General features: G+C 38.8%; 1 protein-coding gene across 7 annotated transcripts in view; it reads left to right on the forward strand.

Moving 5' to 3' along the window:
• HTR7 (5-hydroxytryptamine receptor 7) overlaps positions 1-25650 on the forward strand; it is a 95734-nt gene that overhangs the window by 26969 nt on the left and 43115 nt on the right. The window lies entirely within an intron of this gene.

Consider the following 25650-nt stretch of genomic DNA (forward strand, 5'->3'; position numbering starts at 1 on the left):
ATAAATGCCCAGTGGAGGATTAAATGTTGCCTTGTATCAGTCAGACTCTGGGCTACATGCTGACCGTCTCTTTGAATCTTCCCAACAGCCCCACGCGGTAGGTTCTATTATCACCATTTTACAAACGAGGAGAGGCTTAGAGAGTTTAATCAGGTTACCCAGAGTCAGAACCTGGAATCAAACTTGGGTGTATCTGATTTCAGCGCTGGTGTCTTAACTCTTATGCTTCACAGAGAAGTGGATAGAAAATATGGTCTATTCCTTTTAGGTCATGTATCCTCTTTTAAAGATAAAAATCAGATAACATATCTAGACCTTGGAGGTTCATCTAGGAGCATGATATCAGCACCTTGAAATATTCTGTACAGTGATAGCATAGGGACCGACCTTGGTGTGTATGTTGCCCCATACCCATTCCTAACTGCCCAGAAGTTCCAGGTTTGGCATGTCAGTGGTCAAATTAACAGACAAACAGAATCAGTGAGTGTTAAAACTGGAAGGGACCTGTGCTAGTTCCCATCTCCAGGTCTTACTCTCTACCCTTCTCCACTCTGTTCTCTTCCCTGGGAAACTGATATGTTCTTTGACTTCTTGTTGAGTTCAGCCAATGGCAAGTCCAGGGAAGGATATCAAAGGGAGATCCAGCCCTTCCTGCAAGGTGATCACCTTGCACTGACTGTGCCCCTTGATGGGAAGTCGCTGCTCCTCTCAAGGTGGCCCTTGCTACATGACTCCTTCCTTTTGGGTCCTGTAACTGCCTCCTTCCCTCCTGCCTTTGGACCTGGGATGGTGATTATTCTTCTGTGGCTGCCCTGTCCTTTGTAGTTTCCCTACCTCCTGCCCATACCTCCGTAAATAGTCACCTTGAATTATCCTAATTTGAGTCTATTTCTTGCTGAGACCCTGATTGATAGAGAATTCTAGAGATTATATAGTCCAACCTTTACATTCTATAAAGAGAAAACTGAAGCACAGAGAAAGTAAGTACCTGTTGAAACAACTAACTAAGTGGCAGAACCAGAACTTGGAAGGCACACTGGACTGACTTGTCCAGTGACTCCAGTGACAAAAGACAGTGACTGGCACAACATAAGTTGAGGAAGTTGTTCATTTATTTCCCTTTTTTGTAGAGCAACTTTTCTGGGTCACATCTTCCTGTGATGACTTTGGGCCATGTCATTGCTCAACTGCACTTGGGCAACTTCTCAGCTATGACTTTTGCCTTACCTTGGGAGCTCTAGAATAAAAAAATTCATGAATAGTCTTCTGTGTTTATCTGGTTACAAATTGAAAAGCAGTGTAGGCGGGTGGTTTGTGTGCGATTGTAATTAATGTCTTTCAGGGTAAATGCTTTTTGTTCTCTAGGAAAGGCAGGATTTTCATCAGCTTAATAACATCCACAAACCAATATGGCAGTGAATCAGGTTCTTCCCATCAAAGGAAGAATATCATTACACTGTTTATTGATAACAATTATTGAACTGTATTCAAGTTGTAATTACTGAAACTTGGCTTTTGTCAATGCACTAGCACAAGATAAGTAGTCAATAAATAAAAGTCTGTTGAATTATTGAATGAATGAATGTTCTTATTGTTTAGTGGGAGATGGTTTAAAGTTAGCAGTAGCACCTAATCTGTCTAGAGCAGGGATTCATTCTTTGACCTCGCAGGTGTTCTCTGTTGGCTATTGAAATCTGATAAATTAATTAAAATTTTATCGATGCCCTTTTTTTTTCTTGTTCCTTTTCCATACCTGTGTTGATGTAGAAGGAGCACTGCTTTCAGAATGGAAAGGCCCTGCTTTTTGTTCTCATTCTGTGACTTCCTTATTAACTGTAAGGTATCATTTCACTCTCCCCGTTGTGAAGTTGGGTTGGTAATACCTTTCTCTTAGGGTATTTTGGTGGTAAAAATAAAAATGTATATGCAAGAGTGCTTTTCTTGTAAGTTGTGGAGATTGTTGCTTTTACTGTAGTTTTAGGGTGTTACAGCTGTCCTTTGAAACAACAGACTTGGCAGGACTGTGGGGTCTGTGTTGATGTTTTAATCCTTGTGTGTACTAGTTCAGATGCTTGGGATCCTCTCCCGGTATCTGTAAAAGTCACTTGTAGTTCTTATGATTCTAAAGAAATAACTCAAGAAAATGATCAGAAGCCACATTTCCTATAGTGAATATCCCCCTTTTGTGGGTTGGGTCGTTCTAAGAGCCTCCAAGTCCTTGCTCCAAATAATAATGGTCTGAATTCATGTTCAGTTCCTCTTCTCATCAACTCTTTCCCCCCCAACATCTCTTTCAATGTGTTGGGGTCCTTCCTTCCCTCTTTGCCCACACCCTCCAACAACAAAAACAAAACCTAAAAGCCGTTACTCTCTCTTTTTTTTTTTTTTTTGCGGTACGCGGGCTTCTCACTGTTGTGGCCTCTCCCATTGCGGAGCACAGGCTCCGGACGCGCAGGCTCAGCGGCCATGGCTCACGGGCCCAGCCGCTCCTCGGAATGTGGGATCTTCCCAGACCGGGGCACGAACCCGCGTCCCCTGCATCGGCAGGCGGACTCTCAACCACTGCACCACCAGGGAAGCCCAAGCCGTTACTCTCTTAATCTGCCTGGGAACAACTTAAAAGATCTGTATTATTTTATTATGTGGAACAATTTGTTTCCTTTCAGCCCCTTTCTCTCTCATCAGATTAGCCTAGAACCTTCCCTTTCACGACCTAGAATGACTTTTTCCCCCAGAGGTGAATTCTTCACTTTCTTAGAACACAGAAGCAGCTGGAGTAAACGTTTCCCCCTTTTTCAAAATAGGAGATTTTCCTTCCTGATAAATATAGATGTAGTTATGATTAATAAAATGCAAATTTACTTAAGAGCATTTAAGCTATCATAGCTTTTCGTCATTCTGTATTTTTTCAGACAACCGATACTAAAAGTACAATTACTACTAAGTGTGGGCTTGAAAAATGTTTTGACATTTAAAAGGGGTCCTCATTTTTGAAGGAGGATAGGAATCCCTGGGATATACCTTTTAGATTGTGAGATACTGCCTGGACTCTATTCCTCCCCAGAACTAGTGGGAAGCTAGCTGGTGCCAGTATAAGTGAGGTTCTTTGAGCAGGATCTAGGATGGAACTGAGGGGTTTTGTTTCAGGTTTATACAGTGAAGAATAAGGCTGAACTAAAGCTAGTGTCCAGAACAAAAGTGAGCTTGGGAACCACGAGGACAGTTCGAAGCAGGTAGGCCACAGAAGTAGAAACCATATATCAGGTTAAGCCTTCATGGGGCAATCTGGGGTTGTGACTCCAAATTACCCACAAATCATTGGCTGTTTGGGAGAAGTTATGGCGGAATGGGGTATGCTGTTCAAAGACAATGTCCCAAACCCAGCAGATCCCTCTTGACTTGGTTCCCAGCCCTAGACATGTCTGCTTGCCATAGTGGATAAAGAAGCAGTATTTGTGAAAAGGAAGTAGGAGAGATTTTCTGGGAGGGAGCGCAATGAACACGTATTTCCATAGTGGTTTTTATTTCATCTTTTCATTGTTGTTTAACAGCTTTAGTGAGGATAATTTACATACCATAAAATTTACGTGTAAAGTACACAGATCAGTGATTTTGAGTGAATTTATGGAGTTGTGTATATATCACCTCGATCCAGTTCTGGAAAATTTTCAGTACATCCCCCAATTCCCTGTGCCCTTATTTCCCATTTCCCATTCCTAGGCAACCAGTCTTCTGCTTTCAGTATCCATAGATTTGCCATTTTTTTTGAAATTTCATGTAAATAGAATCATACAATATGTGGTCTTTTGTGTCTTGCTTCTTTCAGTTGGCATAATATTTTTGAGGTTCATCCATACTGTAGTATGTATCAGTAGATCATTCCTTTTATACACACACACACACACACACACACACACATATTTGCAGAATAGTATTCTGTTGAATGGATATACCGTGTTTTGTTTATCTACTCAACAACTGAAGGACATCTGAAATGTTTCTACTTTTTTGGCTGTTATGAACAGTTCTAAGTCCTCGTGTGGATATTGTTTTTATTTTTCTTGGGCAGATAACTATGAGTGGAATTACTAGTAAGAATATGTTTAACTTTCTAAGAAACTATCGAACTATTTTCCAAATTGGTTGTACATTCCCAAAAGCGATGTATGGGAGTCCAGTTTCTTTATGTTCACACGTCTTTTTTGCTTATAGCCACTTTAGTGGGTGTATAGTGGAATTTAGTTGTCATTAAATTTGCATTTTCCTATCCATTCCTGATTTTGAGCAATTTATTAGCCAATCGTGTGTTTTCTTTGGTGAGATGTCTATTCAAAACTCCACCCCCCTTTTTAGTTGAATTGTTTGTGGGGTTTTTTTTGTTTTTGTTTTTTTTGGTACGTGGGCCTGTGACTGCTGTGGCTTCTCCCGTTGCAAAGCACAGGCTCCAGACGCGCAGGCTCAGCAGCCATGGCTCACGGGCCCAGCCGCTCTGCGGCATGTGAGATCCTCCCGGACCGGGGCACGAACCCGCGTCCCCTGCATCAGCAGGTGGACTCTCAACCACTGTGCCACTAGGGAAGCCCTGTTTGTGGTTTTATTATTGAATTGTAGGAGTTCTTTATATATTCTGGACACAAGTCCTTTATCAGATATATGATTTGCAGATATTTTCTTTCATCCATATATTTTCTTGGTAGTATGTGAATTATTTTATTCATTTATTGTTGGCAAATATTGATTATCACTTACTGTGGAATGGATTCTGTTCAACACTTTGGGAATAGAGAGCAAACAAACCAGACCAAATCCTCGTTCTCACAGAACCTTGGATCTAGTGGAGGGACTCAAACAACACATAAACTAAAAAGTGTAATAGTGAGTAATTTGTGCTTTGCAGCAAATTAAAACATGGTGAGGTGAGTAGAGAAGTGCCTTTTTAGAGTGAGTGGGTCTGGGACACATTTTCTCCAGTACTTGGACATTTGAACAAAGACCTGAATAAAATTAGGCTGTAAACTGCATGGCTGTCTATGCAAAGGGTCCCACTCATAATCTTTACAAATCATGACTCTAAATTTCATTGCTCTGGGACAAAGTCCTAGGTCATGAACACCAGGGATGATATTCAAGATATTTAACTATGACCACTGACCAATTACAGTGGATGTGGGTATTAGGGCTGGATGATGGAGATAGTGGGGGCCACTCAGAGAGCGTGGGACAGTAGCTGTTTGCCAGCTAGAATGGAAGTATTATATTAACAAGTGGTACAGTCATACCAGTGTATATACCTGGTATGAGATCAGACTTACACCAGACATTGTCATGCAATTTGAGGGAAAGAGGAGTTGAGTCAGGGGAGGGTCTCAAAGTATCAGTGTGGAAGCACCAAGAAGAAACCAACCCAGCGTCTGGCCGGTGGACAGGGGACTTTTAGGGGTCCTGATCCAATGCAGACAGGCATGGAGGCTCAGCACGGCTCGAGGTCTTTCTCTAGAGTATTAACTCACAACCTGGGCTCCTATGAGAATCATCTGGAGAGCTTTTAAAAAGTGTCTGCACCTGGGTCCCAATCCAGGCCAGTCAAATCAGAATATCTGCAGGCAGGGCTTAGGCAGCAAGCGTTTTAAAAGCGCCCAGATGATTCTAATGGTGTCTACATTGAGAAGCCCTAGGGAGAACCCATTTTGCTTTGAGCAGGATTGCATCCAGTCCTGAAGGAGATAAGTAAAATGAAGATACTGTGGAGCATCTGCAAACATGCCTTCTTGTGTTGCTTGAGGAAAAGCAGAGAGAAGCAGCAGCAGCAACTCCCGTTTTTTGAGCACTCGTTAAAGCACATGACTTCATGTAATCCACTAATTATTATCCTGGTAGACTTTGTTCCCTTTATACACGTGAGCAAACTGAGGCTCAGAATCACATGATTACATGTGTGATTACTCAAGATCACACAGCTCATAAGGGGAAGAAGTCCTCCTTTTCAGAGGATGAGCGTTCTTCATGTGACAGTCCTGGAAACCTTCAGTTTCTTATTGCAAACAGAATTGCAAAACCTGAAGTTTGGAAAAGAGGCTTCCATGTTCCCACAACGTATGGCCCAAGAGAACAACGTTAAAAGTCATACTTTGGGGCTTCCCTGGTGGCGCAGTGGTTGAGATTCCGCCTGCCAATACAGGGGACACGGGTTCGTGCCCCGGTCCGGGAAGATCCCACATGCCGCGGAGCGGCTGGGCCCGTGAGCCATGGCCTCTGAGCCTGCGTGTCTGGAGCCTGTGCTCCACAACAGGAGAGGCCACAACAGTGAGGGGCCCACGTACCACAAAAAAAAAAAAAAAAAAAAAGTCATACTTTGTATTCTTAGCATATTTTTTTCCATTTTGATTATTGTTATTTTTGGTGTAGTTCTAACAAGATTGCTTATCTGGTTTCCCAGTTGTCAGATTAGAGGCAGAAAATCAGAAAATGGAGAGGAGTTCATCAAGGCAGGAGCATTAAAATGGCACTAAGTTAGAGTCAGAACTTCAGAGTGAAGGAGGAAACAGCTTCCTCCTCTGAGATGAGTGCGTTGAACTGGTTAATCTCTTGAGTTCCCTTCCAGCTCTAAAATTCAATGTATTTAAGATAAAATTTATAAAAAGCTGCCAAAAACACATACAAGAATGAGAAAAACCTAGAAATCTGGACCCAGTCTGGAGGAAATAATCCTAGAGAAACCAATAGCTCTTGAGAGCATGTGAGAGCTGTGTCACAGGCAGCAGAATACTTGATTCTTTGGATGATGGCACTGAGTCATCAGGAGAGCATTAGATTTTGTTCTGCATATGCTGTTTCAGGATGCAAAGAAAGCACATTACTTTTGAAAGATTTAATTCAAAAATGCTTATCAAAATGTTTGCTGCCCAAACGTGTACTGTTTGAACAAGCCGCTCAGAGGGACATCTTCCTTGATATATTTTCCGTGGTTTTATGGGGGTTTTGTTCCTCAGTGGAATAATTCAGATAGTTACGACAATATCTTGCATCTACTGGTTTATACTAATTCAAAGTATTTTTCCATCCTAGATTCTAGTTGGTACTTTGACAAGATTTCTAGTTCTTCTTATGGTGTGTGCTTGGTACTGCTTGCTTGCAGTGCTTCTCACATGGCTTTATGGTGAGCTGACTATGAGTCTGTTAGACTCACGGCTACTTGAGAGCAAGGACTGGGTCTTCTTCATTTTAGTTTCCTTTGAATATCGATAAATGTGTGTTAGATCAGTGAATCAGCAAATGAATGAACTGCAAAAGGATAAAGTTCCTCAGTGGCCCTGCCCCTAAATCCTGTAGATTTGTCTTTCACAAGGCAGTGTCTCTTGTTTACCTTTCTTTCATGCCCATCACCCCTCCCCTGTTTTTTTTTACTGCACTCCAAAACAACCACTGAAAAATAAATCCCCACATGCTGGTTGTAGAAAGTTTAGAAAATACATAAATGAATACACGTGAAAAGGAAAAAAAAATCACCAGGAGTCCTGTTATCCAGAAATAACCATCACTGACCATTAGGGGGTATCCTTCCAGTCTTTTTTCCTAGACATTTCTTATATAACCCAGGTGTCAGCTGCCACTCAGCCTCGTCTCTGAGCTTCCCCAGAAGAATCCACTTGCACAGAAGTATTTATAAGCCATTTCTAATGTATTGTAAATTTTCTTTGGCAATGGAGTTTTTGTTTTCCTTTTAATCCTCCTCTCTCTTTTGTGGGCTCCCATCTTACTAGATCCTGCCTTCTTCCACCTACCTCTTTCCTAGACTTCTACTATCTTATGGAAGATACTATTTTATTTTTCATTATTCAGAGAACTTTTAAGCTTTGCGCTCGTACCATCAGTTTACGTAGTAAATTGTGGTAGTGGAGGTGGTTGAGGGAGGTGATAATTTTTTTTCTCTTACATATCAATGTCTTTCGAAAGTGGGTTCATGCTTATTTCCCCCCCCCATTTAAAAAACTGTGGTAGGGTACAAATAAAATTTACAATCTTGACCATTATTAACTGTACACTTCTCTTCATCTTGCAAAACTGAAATTCTGTACCCATTAAATAACTCTCCATTCTTCTCTCTCCTCAGCCCCTGGCAACCACCATTCTATTTTCTGTCTATGAATTTGACAACTGCAGGTACCACATCTGTGTGGAAATCAGACAGCATTTGTCTTTTTGGGAATGTTTTATCTGTCTCAGCATTATGTCCTCAAGGTACATCCATGTTGTAACGTGTCGGAATAACCTTCCTCTTTAAGGCTGGATAATATTTCATTGTATGGATATATCACATCTTGATGATGCATTCCTCTGTTGATGGACACTTGGGTTGCGTCCACCTTTTGGCTATTGTGAATAATACTGCTTTGAACATGGGTATACACATGTCTTTTCAAGACCCTGCTTTCTGTTCTTTTGGGTGTATAACCAGAAGTGAAGTTGCTGGGTTATATGCTAATTCTCTTTTTAAATTTTTGAGGAACCACCATACTATTTTCCACAGCAGCTGCACCATTTTAAATTCTCACTGTACATAGAATTTTATCTCTTGCTGTTTTCATTTAAAATTATTTTGGGTGCAGTTACCCCACAATTAAGTCATTTTTCAAAAGTATGTCTTTTGGAGACTGCATAATTGTGTACCATAATTTATGTAGTTATTTCCCTATTTATTGATATATTCAGGTTATTTCTGGGTTTTGACTGTTATTAAAGAGTATGATGAAAATACTTGTTGGTGTCTTCCCGCCACCGCTGCCGCCACTGTCACTGCCGCTGCTACCGCTGCTGCTGCTGAGGCTGAGGAGTTTGCCGAAGCCCTGGCCTCAGAATCAGCCCAGTCTTACCGCCCGCGCTACAGGCACCAGCTCCGGGAGCACTGACCACTCTGACTGGTGCAGAAGCAGGAGCTGCCTCAGCCTGTGGAGCAGCAGGGATGGCGCCGGCTCCCCTTGCCCTCCCTAACCACTTCCTTTCATTGTCTCAGTCATGGGGAATGCGGCGACCGCCAAGAAAGGCAGCAAGGTGGAGAGCGTTTGCTTTAGACAAGTGTTTTAATACCTCCAAGCTGTACTATAAAACTGAGAAGGATGAATTTGATAAAGAGGCTGTGGTCTTTTCCAGCTTTATAATTCAATGATTCCCATACACTTATTAAAAGAAAGAAGGTATATTTAAAAAGTAACAAGACTTGGGAATAAATTATAGAAGGCTCTCACAAAATTATGTGGGTAGAGAAGTGGCAAGTGAGCCTCAGTGTGAGCAAATACAAGAAAATGTATTTAGGGGAAATTATTGATCTGTACTTAAAGAATGATAGCCTCTGATCCACCAAAGGGCAGACAGCAGAAGCAAGAAGAACTACAGTCCTGTAGCCTGTGGAACAAAAACCACATTCACAGAAAGACAGAGAAAATGAAAAGGCAGAGGACCATGTACCAGATGAAGGAACATGATAAAACCCCAGAAAAGTAACTAAATGAAGTGGAGATAGGCAACCTTCCAGAAAAAGAATTCAGAATAATGATAGTAGAGATGATCCAGGACCTCGCAAAAAGAATGGAGGCAAAGATTGAGAAGACGCAAGAAATGTTTAACAAAGACCTAGAAGAACTAAAGAACAAACAAACAGAGATAAACAATACAGTAACTGAAATGAGAAATACACTAGAAGGAATCAATAGCAGAATAACTAAGGCAGAAGAACTGTTAAATGACCTGGAAGACAGAATGGTGGATTTCACTGCTGCAGAACAGAATAAAGAAAAAAACAATGAAAAGAAATGAAGACAGTGTAAGAGAATTCTGGGGCAACATTAAACTCAACAACATTCACATTATAGGGGTCCCAGAAGGAGAAGAGAGAGAAAAAGGACCCAAGAAGATATTTGAAGACATTATAGTTGAAAACTTCTCTAACATGGGAAAGGAAATAGCCACCCAAGTTCAGGAATTGCAGAGAGTCCCAGGCAGGATAAACCCAAGGAGAAACACACCAAGACACATAGTAATCAAACTGAAAAAAATTAAAGACAAAGAAAAATTATTAAAAGCAACAAGGGAGAAATGACAAATAACATTCAAGGGAATTCCCATATGGTTAACAGCTGATTTCTCAGCAGAAACTCTACAAGCCAGAAGGGAGTGGCATGATATATTTAAAGTGATAAAGGGAAGAACCTACAACCAAGATTACTCTACCTGGCAAGGATCTCATTCAGATTTGATGGAAAAATCAAAAGCTTTACAGACAAGCAAAAGCTAAAAGAATTCAGCACCACCAAAACAGTTCTACAACAAATGCTAAAGGAACTTCTCTAAGTGGGAAACACAAGAGAAGAAAATGACCTACAAAAACAAACCTCAAAAAATTAAGAAAATGGTAATAGGAACTTACATATTGATAATTACATGTGAATGTAATTGATAATCACATGTGAATGGATTAAATGCTCCAACCAAAAGACACAGACTTGCTGAATGGATACCAAAACAAGATCCATATATATGCTGTCTACAAGAGACCCACTTCAGGCCTAGGGACACATACAGACTGAAAGTAAGGGGATGGAAAAAGATATTCCATGCAAAAGGAAATCAAAAGAAAGCTGGAGTAGCTATACTCATATCAGATAAAATAGACTTTAAAATAAAGAATGTAACAAAAGACAAGGAAGGACACTACATAATGATCAAGGGATCGATCCAAGAAAAAGATATAATAATTTTAAATTTTTATGCACCCAACATATGAGCACCTCGATACATAAGGCAAATGCTAAAAACCATGAAAGGGGAAATCGACAGTAACACAATAATAGTAGGGGACTTTAACACCCCACTTACACCAAGGGAAAGATCATCCAAACAGAAAATAAATAAGGAAACACAAGCTTTAAATGACACAACAGACCAGATAGATTTAATTGATATTTATAGGACATTCCATCCGAAAACAGCAGATTACACTTTCTTCTCAAGTGCACCCAGAACATTCTCCAGGGTAGATTACGTCTTGGGTCACAAATCAAGCCTCAGTAAATTTAAGAAAATTGAAATCATATCAAGCATCTTTTCTGACCACAACACTATGAGATTATAAATAAATTACAGGGAAAAAACCCATAAAAAGCACAAACACATGGAGGCTAAACAGTATGTTACTAAATAACCAAGAGATCACTGAAGAAATCAAAGGGGAAATCAAAAAATACCTAGGGACAAATGGCAACAAAAACATGACAATCCAAAACGTATGGGATGCAGCAAAAGCCGTTCTACGATGGAAGTTTATAGCAATGCAATCCTACCTCAGGAAACAAGAAAAACCTCAAATAAACAATCTGACCTTACACCTAAAGGAACTAGAGAAAGAAGAACAAACGAAACCCAAAGTTCGCAGAAGGAAAGAAACCATAAAGCTCAGAGCAGAAATAAATGAAATAGAAACAAAGAAAACAATAGCAAAGATCAATAAAACTAAAAGGTGGTTCTTTGAGAAGATAAATGAAATTGATAAACCTTCAGCCAAACTATCAAGAAAAGAGGGGAGAGGACTCAAATCAATAAAATTAGAAATGAGAAAGGAGAAGTTACAATGGACATGGAAGAAATACAAAGCATCCTAAGAGACTACTACAAGCAACTCTATGCCAATAAAATGGACAACCTGGAAGAAATGGACAATTCTTAGAAAGGTATAACCTTCCAAAACTGAACCAGGAAGAAATAGAAAATATAAACAGGCCAATCACAATCCCTGAAATTGATTAAAACTGTACCAACAAACAAAAGTCCAGGACCAGATGGCTTCACAGGTGAATTCTATCAAACATTTAGAGAGGAGCTAACACCCATCCTTCTCAAACTCTTCCAAAAAACTGCAGAGGAAGGAACACTCCCAAACTCATTCTGTGAGGCCACCATCACCCTGATACCAAAACCAGACAAAGATACTACAAAAAAAAAAATTACAGAACAATATCACTGATGAATATAGATGCAAAAATCCTCAACAAAATACTACCAAACAGAATCCAACAACATATTAAAAGGATCATATACCATGATCAAGTGGGATTTATCCCAGGGCTGCAAAGATTCTTCAATATATGCAAATCAATCAATGTGATAAACCACATTAATAAATTGAAGAATAAAAGCCATATCATCTCAATAGATGCAGAAAAAGCTTTTGACAAAATTCAACACCCATTTATGATAAAAACTCTCCAGAAAGTGGGCATAGAGGGAACTTACCTCAACATAATAAAGGCCATATATGAGAAACCCAAAGCAAACATCAAACTCAATGGTGAAAAACCTAAAACATTTCCTCTAAGATCAGGAACAAGACAAGGATGTCCACTCTCACCCCTGTTATTCAACATAGTTTTGGAAGTCCTAGCCATGGCATTCAGAGAAGAAAAAGAAATAAAAGGAATACAAATTGGAAAAGAAGAAGTAAAACTGTCACTGTTTGCAGATGACGTGATACTAAACATAGAGAAGCCTAAAGATGCCACCAGAAAACTACTAGAGCTAACCAATGAATTTGGTAAAGTTGCAGGATACAAAATTAATACACAGAAATCTCTTGCATTCCTATACACTAACAATGAAAGATCAGAAAGAGAAATGAAGGAAATAATCCCAATCACCATTGCAACAAAAAGAATAAAATACTTAGGAATAAACCTATCTATGGAGGTAAAGGACCTGTACTCAGAATATATGACACTGATGAAAGAAATCAAAGATGACACAAACAGATGGAGAGATATACCATGTTCTTGGATTGGAAGAATCAATATTGTGAAAATGACTATACTACCCAAAGCAATCTGCAGATTCAATGCAATCCCTATCCAATTACCAATGGCATATTTTGCAGAACTAGAACAAAAAATCTTAAAATTTGTATGAAGACAAAATAGACCCTGAATAGCCAAAGCAATCTTGATGGAAAAAAACGGAGCTGGAGGAATCAGGCTCCCTGACTTCAGACTATACTACAAAGCTACAGTAATCAAGACAGTATGGTACTGGCACAGAAAGAGAAATATAGATCAATGGAACAGGATAGAAAGCCCAGAGATAAACCCACACACCTATGGTCAACTAATCTATGACAAACGAGGCAAGGTTATACAAAGGAGAAAAGACAGTCTCTTCAGTAAGTCGTGTTGGGAAAACTGGACAGCTACATGTAAAAGAATGAAATTAGAACACTCCCTAACACCATACACAAAAATAAACTCAAAATGGATTAAAGACCTAAATGTAAAAATGGATGCTATAAAACTCTTAGAGGAAAACATAGGAAGAACACCCATTGACATAAATCACAGCAAGATCTTTTTTGATCCACCTCCTAGAGTAATGGAAGTAAAAAAAGTGAACAAATGGGATCTAATGAAACTTAAAATCTTTTGCACAGCAAAGGAATCTACAAACAAGATGAAAAGACCACCCCCAGAATGGCAGAAAATATTTGCAAATGAATCAACAGACAAAGGATTAATCTCCAAAATATATAACTAGCTCATGCAGCTCAATATTAAAAAAACAAACACAAACAACCCAATGAAAAAATGGGCAGAAGACCTAAATAGACATTTCTCCAAAGAAGACATACAGATGGCCAAGAGGCACATGAAAAGCTGCTCAGCATCACTAATTATTAGAGAAATGCAAATCAAAACTACAATGAGGTATTACCTCACACCTGTTAGAATGGGCATCACAGAAAGTCTACAAACAACAAATGCTGGTGAGGGTGTGGAGAAAAGGGAACCCTCTTGCACTGTAGATGGGAATGTAAATTGATACAGCCACTATGGAGAACAGTATGGAGGTTGCTTAAAAAACTAAAAATAGAATTACCGTATGACCCAGCAATCCCACTACTGGGCATATACCCAGAGAAAGCCATAATTCAAAAAGGCACATGCATCCCAACGTTCACTGCAGCACTATTTACAATAGCCAGGTCATGGAAGCAATCTAAATGCCTATCGATAGATGAATGGATAAAGAAGGTGAGGTATATATATATAATGGAAAGTTACTCAGCCATGAAAAGGAACGAAATTGGGTCATTTGTAGAGACATGGATGGACCTAGAAACTGTCATACGGAGTGAAGTAAGTCAGAAAGAGAAAAACAAATATCGTATATTAACGCATATATGTGGAATCTAGAAAAATGGTACAGATGAATCAGTTTGCAAGGCAGAAATAGAGACACAGATGTAGAGAACAAATGGATGGACACTAAGTGGGGAAAGCGGGGGTGGTGATGGTGGTGATGGTGGGATGAATTGGGAGATTGGGATTGACATATGTGCACTAACATGTATAACATAGATAACTACTAAGAACCGGCTCTATAAAAAAATAAAATAAAATTCGAAAATACTTGTTTGCTGCTATGATTATTTTCTCAGAGTAATCTCCTGTAAGTAGAAATTATAGGAGTTTGTTATTTTTAATACTTACTGTATATATTGCCACGTTCTTTGGAAAGATAATACCAGTTTAGTTTCCACCACCAAGAGTATGTGAGAGTATGTTTCATTGAATTCTTGTCAACACTTGGTAGTATCATTTAAAAAAAATTGTTTTTTAAACTTCGACAATTTAAGAAACAAACATGGCATTCTATTTTATTTTGTCGTTTTGATTAGAGATGTCCACCTTTTATCATATCTTATCTGGCCTTCTATTTCTTCTTTTGTGAATTGTCTTTGCCTGTGTGTTCATCTTCATTTTACTGATTTGGAAATAACTTTTATTTCTGATTATAAAAATACTGTGTTCATTGTAGAAAATTTGAGGTATACAAAAAAATATAAAGGAAGTAAAATTTTACTTTTACGACTTAGAGATAAATACCATTAAAATGGTGAATATTCAAGGAATCTTTTTTCTTTGTATCTCAGTATCTATACTAATTAAAAATTAAGTCATAAGAGCTCTCTATATTTGGAGGCTAATCCCTTTTTTGTCATATATTTTGCAGATATATTTTTCTGATTTATTGTTTGCTTTTTATTTTTGTGTAGTTTTTTTTTTTTTTTTTTTTTTGCGGTACGCGGGCCTCTCACTGTTGTGGCCTCTCCCAATGCAGAGCACAGGCTCCGGACGTGCAGGCTCAGCGGCCATGGCTCACAGGCTCAGCCGCACCGTGGCTTGTGGGATCTTCCCGGACCGGGGCACGAACCCGTGTCCCCTGCATCGGCAGGCGGACTCTCAACCACTGCACCACCAGGGAAGCCCTGTGTTGTATTTTTAATACAGTCAAAACTATCTTGTTTTATTTCTTAGATTGCATTTTTGCTTAGGATGTCTTTATCCTTTGATAATTTAAATATTTGTGAATTATTTTAGCTATTTTGTGGATTTTTTTTTTTACAGTCAGTTCTTTCATTATTTTCGTTGTTGTAGTAAGGTTTAATACATACTGAGGTCTGTTTCTGGGCTATTATCCTACCTGATTAATTATCAATTCTTATACCACTATCTTGCTGTTTTAATTTTTTATTATCTGATAAGACCATTTATTTCCTTTCCAAAATTTCTTGGCTAAGATCATCTAGGTATTCTTCTAGATGAGCTTTAGAATTACTTGACTCATTTTGAGAAAACAAATATCCTATTATATTTCGAAGATACAATTTCTTTATAAACTTCTACTTTTTAATGACTAATATCTTGCCTGATCATTTTGGGATTATTAATTATGCTTTTAAAAATTATACTTATTTTAAAGTCTCTCCCTGTTTGTTCCAATAATTCTTCCTCTGGTGTTAGGTCTTGTTGAGTTTGGTGATTTTGGTTGTCCCCAAATGTTTTGGAGTTCTTGGTTGTGGACTCATCTTGCCTGTCTGCTAATGGTGTCTCTTTCACTGAAGCAGCCTAGTAATGATAAGGGAGGGAGGATGCATTTCCAGTGGGCTGTTCTACTGGTCAGTGTTTGGGGCACAGGGGTGAGTGGGCAGTGACAGGTTTTGCCTGTCTGTTCCTACTGTGATAACTATCTCCACTCAGATCACACTATTGGTTGCCCTGGATCCCTCTCCTATATCCATTCTACTTCTTAGCTTAGAACACCCCCAGAAGCTCTACCACATTGTTCAGCAGTCATTTTCTCTGAGTATTTTGGACTGTGGTTCCTCTTTTCATCTTATCCAGTCTACTTTCTATCTTTAAGGTATTCCATATGAGTTTTGGTTCGCTGAAGGTTCCCCTTCTTGCTTTCCAACACTGTTATGGGTTTTTAAAAAAATACTCTTTTATACATCAAGGAATTAGCATATAAGTGTTAAGGCCACAGTTTACACTGGTCTGCAATTCTGAGCTGATCTTATTTTTGTTTGTTTTTTAAAAAATTTGTTTTTAATATAATTAAACTTTTCACTAGCTATACATTAGCATGTGTGTATATATATATATATTAGATATGTTGACATACAACTATATTATATAAATAAATTTATTTTTCTATTGATTTAGGTACCTGAATCCAAGCCCCAGAACTTTATTTTATTTTTTAAAATTTTTATTGGAGTATAGTTGTTTTACAATGTTGTGTTATTTTCAGGTGTACAGCAAAGTGAATCAGTTATATATATACATATATCCACTTTGTTTTCTATGTCTGTAACTATATTTCTGTTTTGTAGATAAGTTCATTTGTACCCCCTTTATAGAGTCCACATATAAGCTATATCATATGATATTTGTCTTTCTCTGTCTGACTTATTTCACTCAGTATGACAATCTCTAGTTTCATTCATGTGGCTGCAAATGGCATTACATTGTTCTTTTTTATGGCTGAGTAATATTCCACTGTATATATGTACCACATCTTCTTTATCCATTCCTCTCTTGATGGACATTTAGGTTGCTTCCATGTCCTGGCTATTGTAAATAGGGCTGCAATGAACATTGGAGTGCATGTATCTTTTCAAATTAATGTTTTCTCCAGATATATACCCAGGAGTAGAATTGCTAGGTCATATGGTAGTTCTATTTTTAGTTTTTTAAGGAACCTCCATATCGTTCTCCATAGTGGCTGTACCAATTTACATTCCCACCAACAGCGTAGGAGGGTTCCCTTTTCCCCACACCCTCTCCAGCATTTATTGTTTGTAGGTTTTTTGATGATGGCCATTCTGGCCTGTGTGAGGTGATATCTCATTGTAGTTTTTTTTTTTTAATTATTTATTTATTTATTTATTTTTGGCTGTGTTGGGTCTTCATTTCTGTGCAAGAGCTTTCTCTAGTTGCGGCAAGCGGGGGCCACTCTTCATCGTGGTGCTCGAGCCTCTCAGTATCACGACCTCTCTTGTTGCGGATCACAGGATCCAGATGTGCAGGCTCATTACTTGTGGCTCACGGGCCTAGTTGCTCTGCGGCATGTGGGATCTTCCCAGACCAGGACTCGAACCCATGTCCCCTGCATTGGCAGGCAGATTCTCAACCACTGCGCCACCAGGGAAGCCCTCATTGTAGTTTTGATTTGCATTTCTCTAATAATTAGTGATGTTGAGCATCTTTTTATGTGCTTTTTGGCCATCTGTATGTCTTCTTTGGAGAAATGTCTACTTAGATCTTTTGCCCATGTTTTGATTGGGTTGCTTGTTTTTTTTGATATTGAGCTGCATGAGCTGTTCGTATATTTTGGAGAGTAATCCTTTGTTGGTTGCTTTGTTTGCAAATATTTTCTCCCATTCTGAGGGTTGTCTTTTCATTTTGTTTATGGTTTCTTTTGCTGTGCAACAGCTTTTACGTTTAATTAGGTCCCATTTGTTTATTTTTGTTTTTATTTTCATTACTGTAGGAGGTGGATCAGAAAAGATCTTGCTGCGATTTATGTCAAGGCATGTTCTTCTGCCTATGTTTTCCTCTAAGAGTTTTATAGTGTCTGTTCTTACATTTAGGTCTTTAATCCATTTTGAGTTTATTTTGTGCATGGCCTTAGGGGGTGTTCTAATTTCATTATTTTACATGTAGCTGTCCAGCTTTCCCAGCACCACTTATTGAAGAGGCTGCCTTTTCTCCATTGTATATTCTTGCCTCCTTTGTTATAGATTAGGTGGCCATAGGTGCGTTGGTTTATATCTGGACTTTTTATTCTGTTCCACTAATCTATATTCTGTTTTTGTGCCAGTACCATACTGTTTTGATGACTGTAGCTTTGTAGTATAGTCTGAAGTCAGGGACCCTGATTCCTCCAGTTCCATTTTTCTTTCTCAAGATTGATTTGGCTATTCAGGGTCTTTTGTGTTTCCGTATAAATTGTAAATTTTTTTGTTCTAATTCTGTGAAAAATGCCATTGGTAATTTGATAGGGATTGCATTGAATCTGTAGATTCCTTTGGGCAGTATAGTCATTTTCATAAATAAATTAACATTAAACTATACTTGCATTCCTGGGATTAACCTCCTCTGTGGTCATTATGAATGATTCTTTTAGTTTATTTTAAAAATGTTTGTCAATGTTTTGTTGTGATTTTCACATATGTACTTCATGACACTAATAATTACTTGTTTAATTGCTAGACTGTAAGTACCAGGAAGACAGAGAACATATTTTTTCTTATGTTTTAGCATAGTGCCTGGTAGATAAGGGATATTAAAATTAAAGACATGGGACTGGTCCATAGTTAATTTCAGCAATTTTTTTTATAGGATTTTTTTTCTTAATTAATTTGTTTATTTAGGGCTGTGTTGGGTCTTCGTTTCTGTGCGAGGGCTTTCTCTAGTTGTGGCAAGCGGGGACCACTCTTCATCACGGTGCGTGGGCCTCTCACTATCGCGGCCTCTCTTGTTGCAGAGCACAGGCTCCAGATGCACAGGCTCAGTAGTTGTGGCTCATGGGCCTAGTTGCTCCGCGGCATGTGGGATCTTCCCAGACCAGGGCTTGAACCCGTGTCCCCTTCATTAGCAGGCAGATTCTCAACCACTGTGCCACCAGGGAAGCCCCTCAGCAATTTGTTTTTAATGGGAGCTCGTTTTCTCAGATATTAGAATTATATTAGATTTATAGAATGAATTGGTTGGTTTTACATCTTTTTGTCCATATTAGAACATCTGGTTCTGGAGCCTTTTTCTTCCCTTTAATTTTTCAGTTTCTTTCACTACTAATTAGTCTCTTTACACTGTGTACTTCTTTGAGGGGGTTATCTGTGAAATTTATATTTTCCTATAGATATTTCAGGTCAGCTGAATTGTTTACCCTACTTCATCTGAAATTAATATGGCCATCTGCTTTTTTAAAATTAGTGTTTGCCTAGTGACTCTGTTTATCCTTTAACTCTTTGTGATTTTAATAGATGTGTTTATTTTAAGCTATCTCTTGTTGAATATTTTTAAAGATAATCTGAGCGTTCTTGTTAATAGTTAGATTATTTACTTAAGTGATTTTATAAGTCTTACGTCTTTGTTTTTCATGACGGGTGGTTATTTTTGTGGGAAGCAGGGAGTGGCTGCTACTGGAATGTTGGCCAGTTGTCATTTTCTGTGACATTTTCTTGTACAACTCTGAACTTTCTGACTTTGGTTTCCTTCCCTTCGGACTGTTTTGGTTATATCCATCCTGCTGATTTTCCCCAAACACTACTTTGATCATTCATTTCCCCTTTGAGAATCTCCCTGTTGTCTCCAGAATAAACTTAAGACCCCTTAGGTGGTGTTTAGAGCCCTCTAACCATAAGGTGTATCTTCTATTGTTTCTCATTAAGCCCGTTCACAAATTATTGTTCCGCTGAATGAGTCTTTGTATCCCTCCTACTCCCTCCACAAACCTGCCTTGTAGTTTTTTGTGTTTGAACTTTGTTCAAGATTTTATTCACGTTTGGATATTATTTTCCATGTATCCAGATGCTAGTGAGCATCCTCGGCTCAAGTTGGACCGACTCCACTGAGTCTTCCCTTATTAACAGCAGGAAGTGGGCTTCCGCTCCTGTGTGAGGGAAGGCAGAGAAAGGGACAGGAAGGTGCCCATGGGTAGATATGATCATCTGCATTGTGGTTCTTGGGATGGATGGGGCATTCATGGTGTTCACTGTATTTGTAAAGATAAATAAAATAAAAGGAGAGTCATACACGGAGCAATGTTGATAATGTGTTATAAATGAAGAATTATGATTATTTCCATCTGGTATGGCTGTAGCCAAAAAAAAGTCTTCTATTTATAGACTTTATCTGTTATCTCCCCAATTAGACATAGAGGTCTTGGAACCAGGGACTTGGTGTTGCCTTATTTTTAATCCCCCACTGGACCCTGCAAGAAGATAAGCTTGGCTCGGAAGTCAAGAAACTTAAATATTGGAATCATGCTATCATGTTTATAGTCCTAGCACTGAGAACTTGTGTGATGAACTTGTTTGACACTTAAAAAAAATTTTTTTTACTGTTTTTTGAGTTAAAAAATGGTTTCATGCTCCGTTTCATTTCATCCTTTCAACAGAGTCATCTAACCTTTATGGGTCATAGATGCCTTTGAAAATGAGGAATTGGAGTTACATGATTTTATGGTTTCTTCCCTCTTCAAAGTTCTTTAATTTCATGATGTATTTTTTGTAGACTATACCGAAAGCAGACTTGGAGATTTCTCAGGTAAATACCAAAGAATTATAGGGAGCAGCTGTGACTAGATACTTCAAATTTGAAGAATTAAAACTCTTGTCAAATACTGGAATAATTTTCACATTTGTGAGGAAAGATCAAGAAACAGGAGGATTATCAAGCTTCAGTTTACTGGAAATGATAATGATATCTTGACTGAAAGAAAAAACTGGAAGGGAATATCAACAGTTCACTTTAAACAGTTTCTCTTTGGGCTCATTAGATATAGGATAAATACCAAATGTACATCTTTATTCTACGTGCAGTTTTAAGGGCTACAACATATTTTAATTTAAGCTAGCCTTATCTCAGGTTGTTCTCTCTCCTCCCCTCCCCCCTTCAGTGCATGTGAACAAAAAAGTATATACACACACTGGACCATGCATTTTTCTTGAACATTTCCTGAATCTGCTACCTTGAGTCTTGCCATTTAACCCTCCTATTGAATTCTATTCAGTATTCAATGTGCAACTTCAATACTAATTATTTATATAACTTTTCCTTTAACTTCCCAGTTCAAATTGATCATCCCCCAATCTACCTCCTCATTCCTTCAGGTATTATATATAATTACACACACACACACACACACACACACACACACACACACACACACTTTGGTGGCACTTCCCGTGTACTGCCTTATTGTAAATGTGCATATGTCTGTCTTTTCTAGATTTAAAGCTTGTGGACAGGTACTTGGTAATATTTTTCTTTGTGTCCCACCTAGGAATCATAATAGTTACTGGCCTATGGTAATTGCTCACTAAAGAGAATAGCTTGGAACAAAGTTTTCTGAACCCCCCCTTTTAAATGAAATATTATGTAAGATTCAAATATGGAGAAGAGATTAAAAGGACATTTTGTTAGTATAAGCTGTTCGTTTGAATTTGCGACATTCGATTACTATAAAGTCATTCAAAAGATCAATGAGGCTGATTTAATAAACTTCCAATGAAATTTGTGTTTATAGAAAACAGTTCTAGTCACATCAATCTAAGCATCCGATTTAATTCTCTCTCTCTTTTCATTCTGTGTCTCTCTGTATCTCTTTCTCTCTCTCATATACACACACACTCTCTCTTTACATGGTATCCAGAAAATCTGGGTTCACATAGATGAGTAGCTGCACATGGTAGTATCTTTTAATAGCTTGCTCTTCAATTTAACTGTTACAGTAGCTCAAAAGAGTAGGAAATGCTCATTTCAAATTAATATCACAGCAAGTAACAAGTGCATGCAATTATTAATTGTTAAGTGTTCAGTTTAAAGAGTCAATTAATGTGTTCCTTGGCCATCTTAATTTGTCACCATTTAGCAGAAAATACCATATGAATGTATCTTGTCATTTAATTGAGAGGAGCACACGTCTGTTGTGCTGTATTGGCTTGTATGATTTTATGTGAGTAGACATGGGTAGGTCTGAATTTTAGCAAAACAAAACAAGAAAAGACCTGCAGTCTTCTTAATCAGCATCACATTCCCAAGAAGTTCAAATATATCCACAAGGAAACTTTATCATGAGGGCTCCAGAAAAAGGCAGAGGTAACCAGGCAGCACAAATTAAATCATTTGGGGTCTGCTTTTTGTTAAAATTTGATAGAGAACACAAGTGAGTGTGGCTGATGCTCTATAGCACAGTTCCAAAAAAATGATTGATATATTTTAACAATGAAATTTGAACCAAATATTTGCAGAACCCTGGTAGCCATGTTTGACTACTCACACAACTAGGATAAAAGATGTTGGCATTGGAAAGTTTCATCAGGTCTAACCCTTTCATTTTTCCAGATAGGAATCGCAATGGTGTGTGAAAGTCTCCAGCACAATGTTTAGTGTCTGCATTAAATGTTTATTTTCTTGAACTAATGAATAAATAAATGAGATAAGAGAAAGAATGGTAAGTGTTAATACTTATCGAATATTTACCATATGCCAGACACTCTGCTAAGTGCTTATAACAAACCTGGGATTGTACTATTATTATTCCCATTTTACAGATAAGAAAACTGAGGCATAAAGAGATCAAGTAACACGTTCAGTGTTGCCCAGCTTATACATGGCGGAGCATGGATTTAAATTCTGGCTCTGTGATCTCCCTAAATCCAAACATTTAACCATGGCACTATACCAGCGAGATGCATTTAGCAAGCACAGTGCTTTCTCTAGTGGCTTATTTTTGTTTAATTGTAGCTGATTTTATGCAACCATGCAAGGCTGATCTGTTTTATTCATCATTTTCATTGAACTACAGTGATTCTTAATTGTCTGTTAACCTTCAGCCGTACATTTGCCAAGAGCATTTAAAGAAAGAGATCATGTCTGGGCACTTGGATTTATAAAGTAGGTTTGATGTTCCCAGTGAGCCTTTCCACATTCTTTTCAGTTCAGGCAGATGCACTGATGTGTGTGGGGTGTCCTTACTGACAGTTTTATCGTGGGCAGAACAGACAAAAATAGCATTGAAAACCAAAGTTCTTGGTTATTTCTTCTGCTTTACATTTCAGTGATGGTTGATTTTGTAGCTCAGCAGGACTAGTTTTGAAGACCATACGGGAAAAAAAAAATCACAAAAGGAGAGTCAAAGTAAAGGCCTTGAGAATTGCTGGGTCTTTATGCTGCTTTGAAGAGCTTTTTGTTGTGCAATAATACAAATAGCTTAGAAAGAAGGAAATAATATTTGTTTAAATGATCATTGTTTACTTCTCGTTTCAGTAGTTATTTAGCTGGTGGATGTACTGAGAAACTTCATAAGGAAGGCCTCATATTCTCTGTGGGAGAAGGATGTCAGTACATAGTTATGATATGATATGATATGATATGATAATGTTACTTCTCAGGTGCTATAGGATCTCAGTAATGAGAGTGAGCAGCTGGAGGTGGGGCACAGAAGGGAAGAGCTTCACAGTGGAGGTGACACTTGAGCAAGGTATTGAAGGATGAATAGGAGTTTACTAGGTTAGGAAGTGGGGATTAGAAGTGTACAGACTCTTCTGGACATTTGCATTTTGGCCCATGACAGTGCTTCCCAGCATTTTTCATTGACTTCTTCTCTTTCTTTATCTTCACTTTATGTCAGAGGGGAAAAGCAACCACAAGTGACTAACTGAAATAAGATACTCTTATTTTTTCTATTATTTTTGATAAGAGGTCTTAAAAAAGCAGTTAATTCAGTTTGTTTGGTTTAGATAGTACCTTTATTCTTCTCTCATACTAATACATTGATATCACAATGTATTAGTAAAAAAAATGTGCAAAGAGAATTGGGTTCCTGCAGAAGTAGACATCAGGAACAGTCATTTTCTTTTGGGCTTTATATCTGGACCCAGTTGAATTCTTGGTCTCCAAATGATTGGTTTTATCTGCTTTTCACAAGATTAGTACAGTCTTTTGTAGCTACACATATGTAGGTTTTTCCTGTAAGAATTTGAGATCTTCCTTGTTATGTTGTGTCCATGATCGTGGATTTTTCAGAAGAGCTCTGTTTAAAATGTTCTGCTTTGTTGACCCCTTAAGAATACCACGGATCGATTGGTTTTAGGTTTGGAATGTTAACTTTATATACTAGGCAACTAGCGTTGGTTATCAAATCAAGCGTGAGGTGTGTAGCATGATGGCAAGGCACCTACATGGAGACATTTTCCTGACATTTTCAGTTTCCTCGTCTGTAAAATGCGAATAATAATGGTACCTCCCTCACGGGGCTGCAATGGAAATTGGGGGAGCTAATGTGTAAAACACTTAGCAGCCGACGGAAGTGTTGGTTCTTCATCCCCATCCCCAGCTGCCGGTGGAAGGTAGTGAGCTTGGTCTGCACTGTTTGCTGATGGACCCTAAGCATGCCAGGTAATTGCCGTAACCTTTGGCTGCCTTTGACAATGCCGTCAACCACTCGGTAATATTAGTAGTCTTTCCTGTGCCAGGCCTCTTTCCACTACAACTGGCCGTTGTAGCTCCAGGGTAATTTAATAGTAATAGAAGGTGAATCATTTATTCAGTAAATATTTATCGAGTACCCACGACCCAGACTCTGTAGGGGTTGTGAACGGCGATTTACCGAATAACTAGGGTGTGGACCCTGCCCTTGGGAGGGTGCGCTCATTGTTGTAAACAAATAGTAAGGCAGCAGGAGGCCAGAGCGAGAGGTAAACTAGTGAAGTGGTTAAAGCGTGCTGATTCTGGAGCCAGGGTGCGTGGGTTCACATCCCAGCTCGTCTGCTTACCAGTTCGCCAGCCAGATACCGTCTCTGTGTCTCAGTTTCCTCATCTGTAAAATGCGAATAATCCTAGTACCTCCCTCGCAGGGCTGCAATGGGGATTGGGTAAGCTAACGTGTGAAACACTTATTACTGCAGCTGATGGAAGTGTTGGCTCTTCATGCCCATCCCCAGCTGCCGGCAGAAGACGGTGAACTTGGTCTGCACTGTTGACTGAGGGATCCTAAGCATGGCAGGCACATAGTAGGCACTCCTCCTGAATAAATACGTTGAATGATAAGGGAGGGTGTGACGATGGGCTTTGTGAGTCTAGCTGAGTGAGTAAACGATGGAGTTACGGGTCCAACGGGGAGTCAGAAACTTTCTAGTTTACTCAGTTTCTAGATTTCTGTCCTGCTCATTCGGAAGAGAGATCGTTATGATTAAAGAATGCCGTTTTTATGAGAAGGTCTTCCTGAGAAAATGCAACAGCACAGAAGATGGTTCTTCCCGTGTCCTCCGCTGGAGGGGAAGGAGGACTCCCAGCGTAACCTTTCACCCCCTGAGGACATCTTATGCGGGGCTGGCCTCCTGGGGGTTGTTGTGGCCACTCCTGTCATCTGCTTCTTCCCTGCTCTTTCTGTCTACATTGAACAAACATCTTGAAGGTAAATGTCAAGACTAGGAGCTTAATTTGTCACATTGAGTGCAGCTGTGTGTGGAACTGCACTTTGCATTTTAATGTCCTGCTTATTCCAGAAAAGTGGCATTTTACAGATTTCCTGTATTATTCATGA

Source organism: Tursiops truncatus, chromosome 16 (genome assembly GCF_011762595.2).
Source record: "Tursiops truncatus isolate mTurTru1 chromosome 16, mTurTru1.mat.Y, whole genome shotgun sequence".
Classification (NCBI taxonomy): Eukaryota; Metazoa; Chordata; class Mammalia; order Artiodactyla; family Delphinidae; genus Tursiops; species Tursiops truncatus.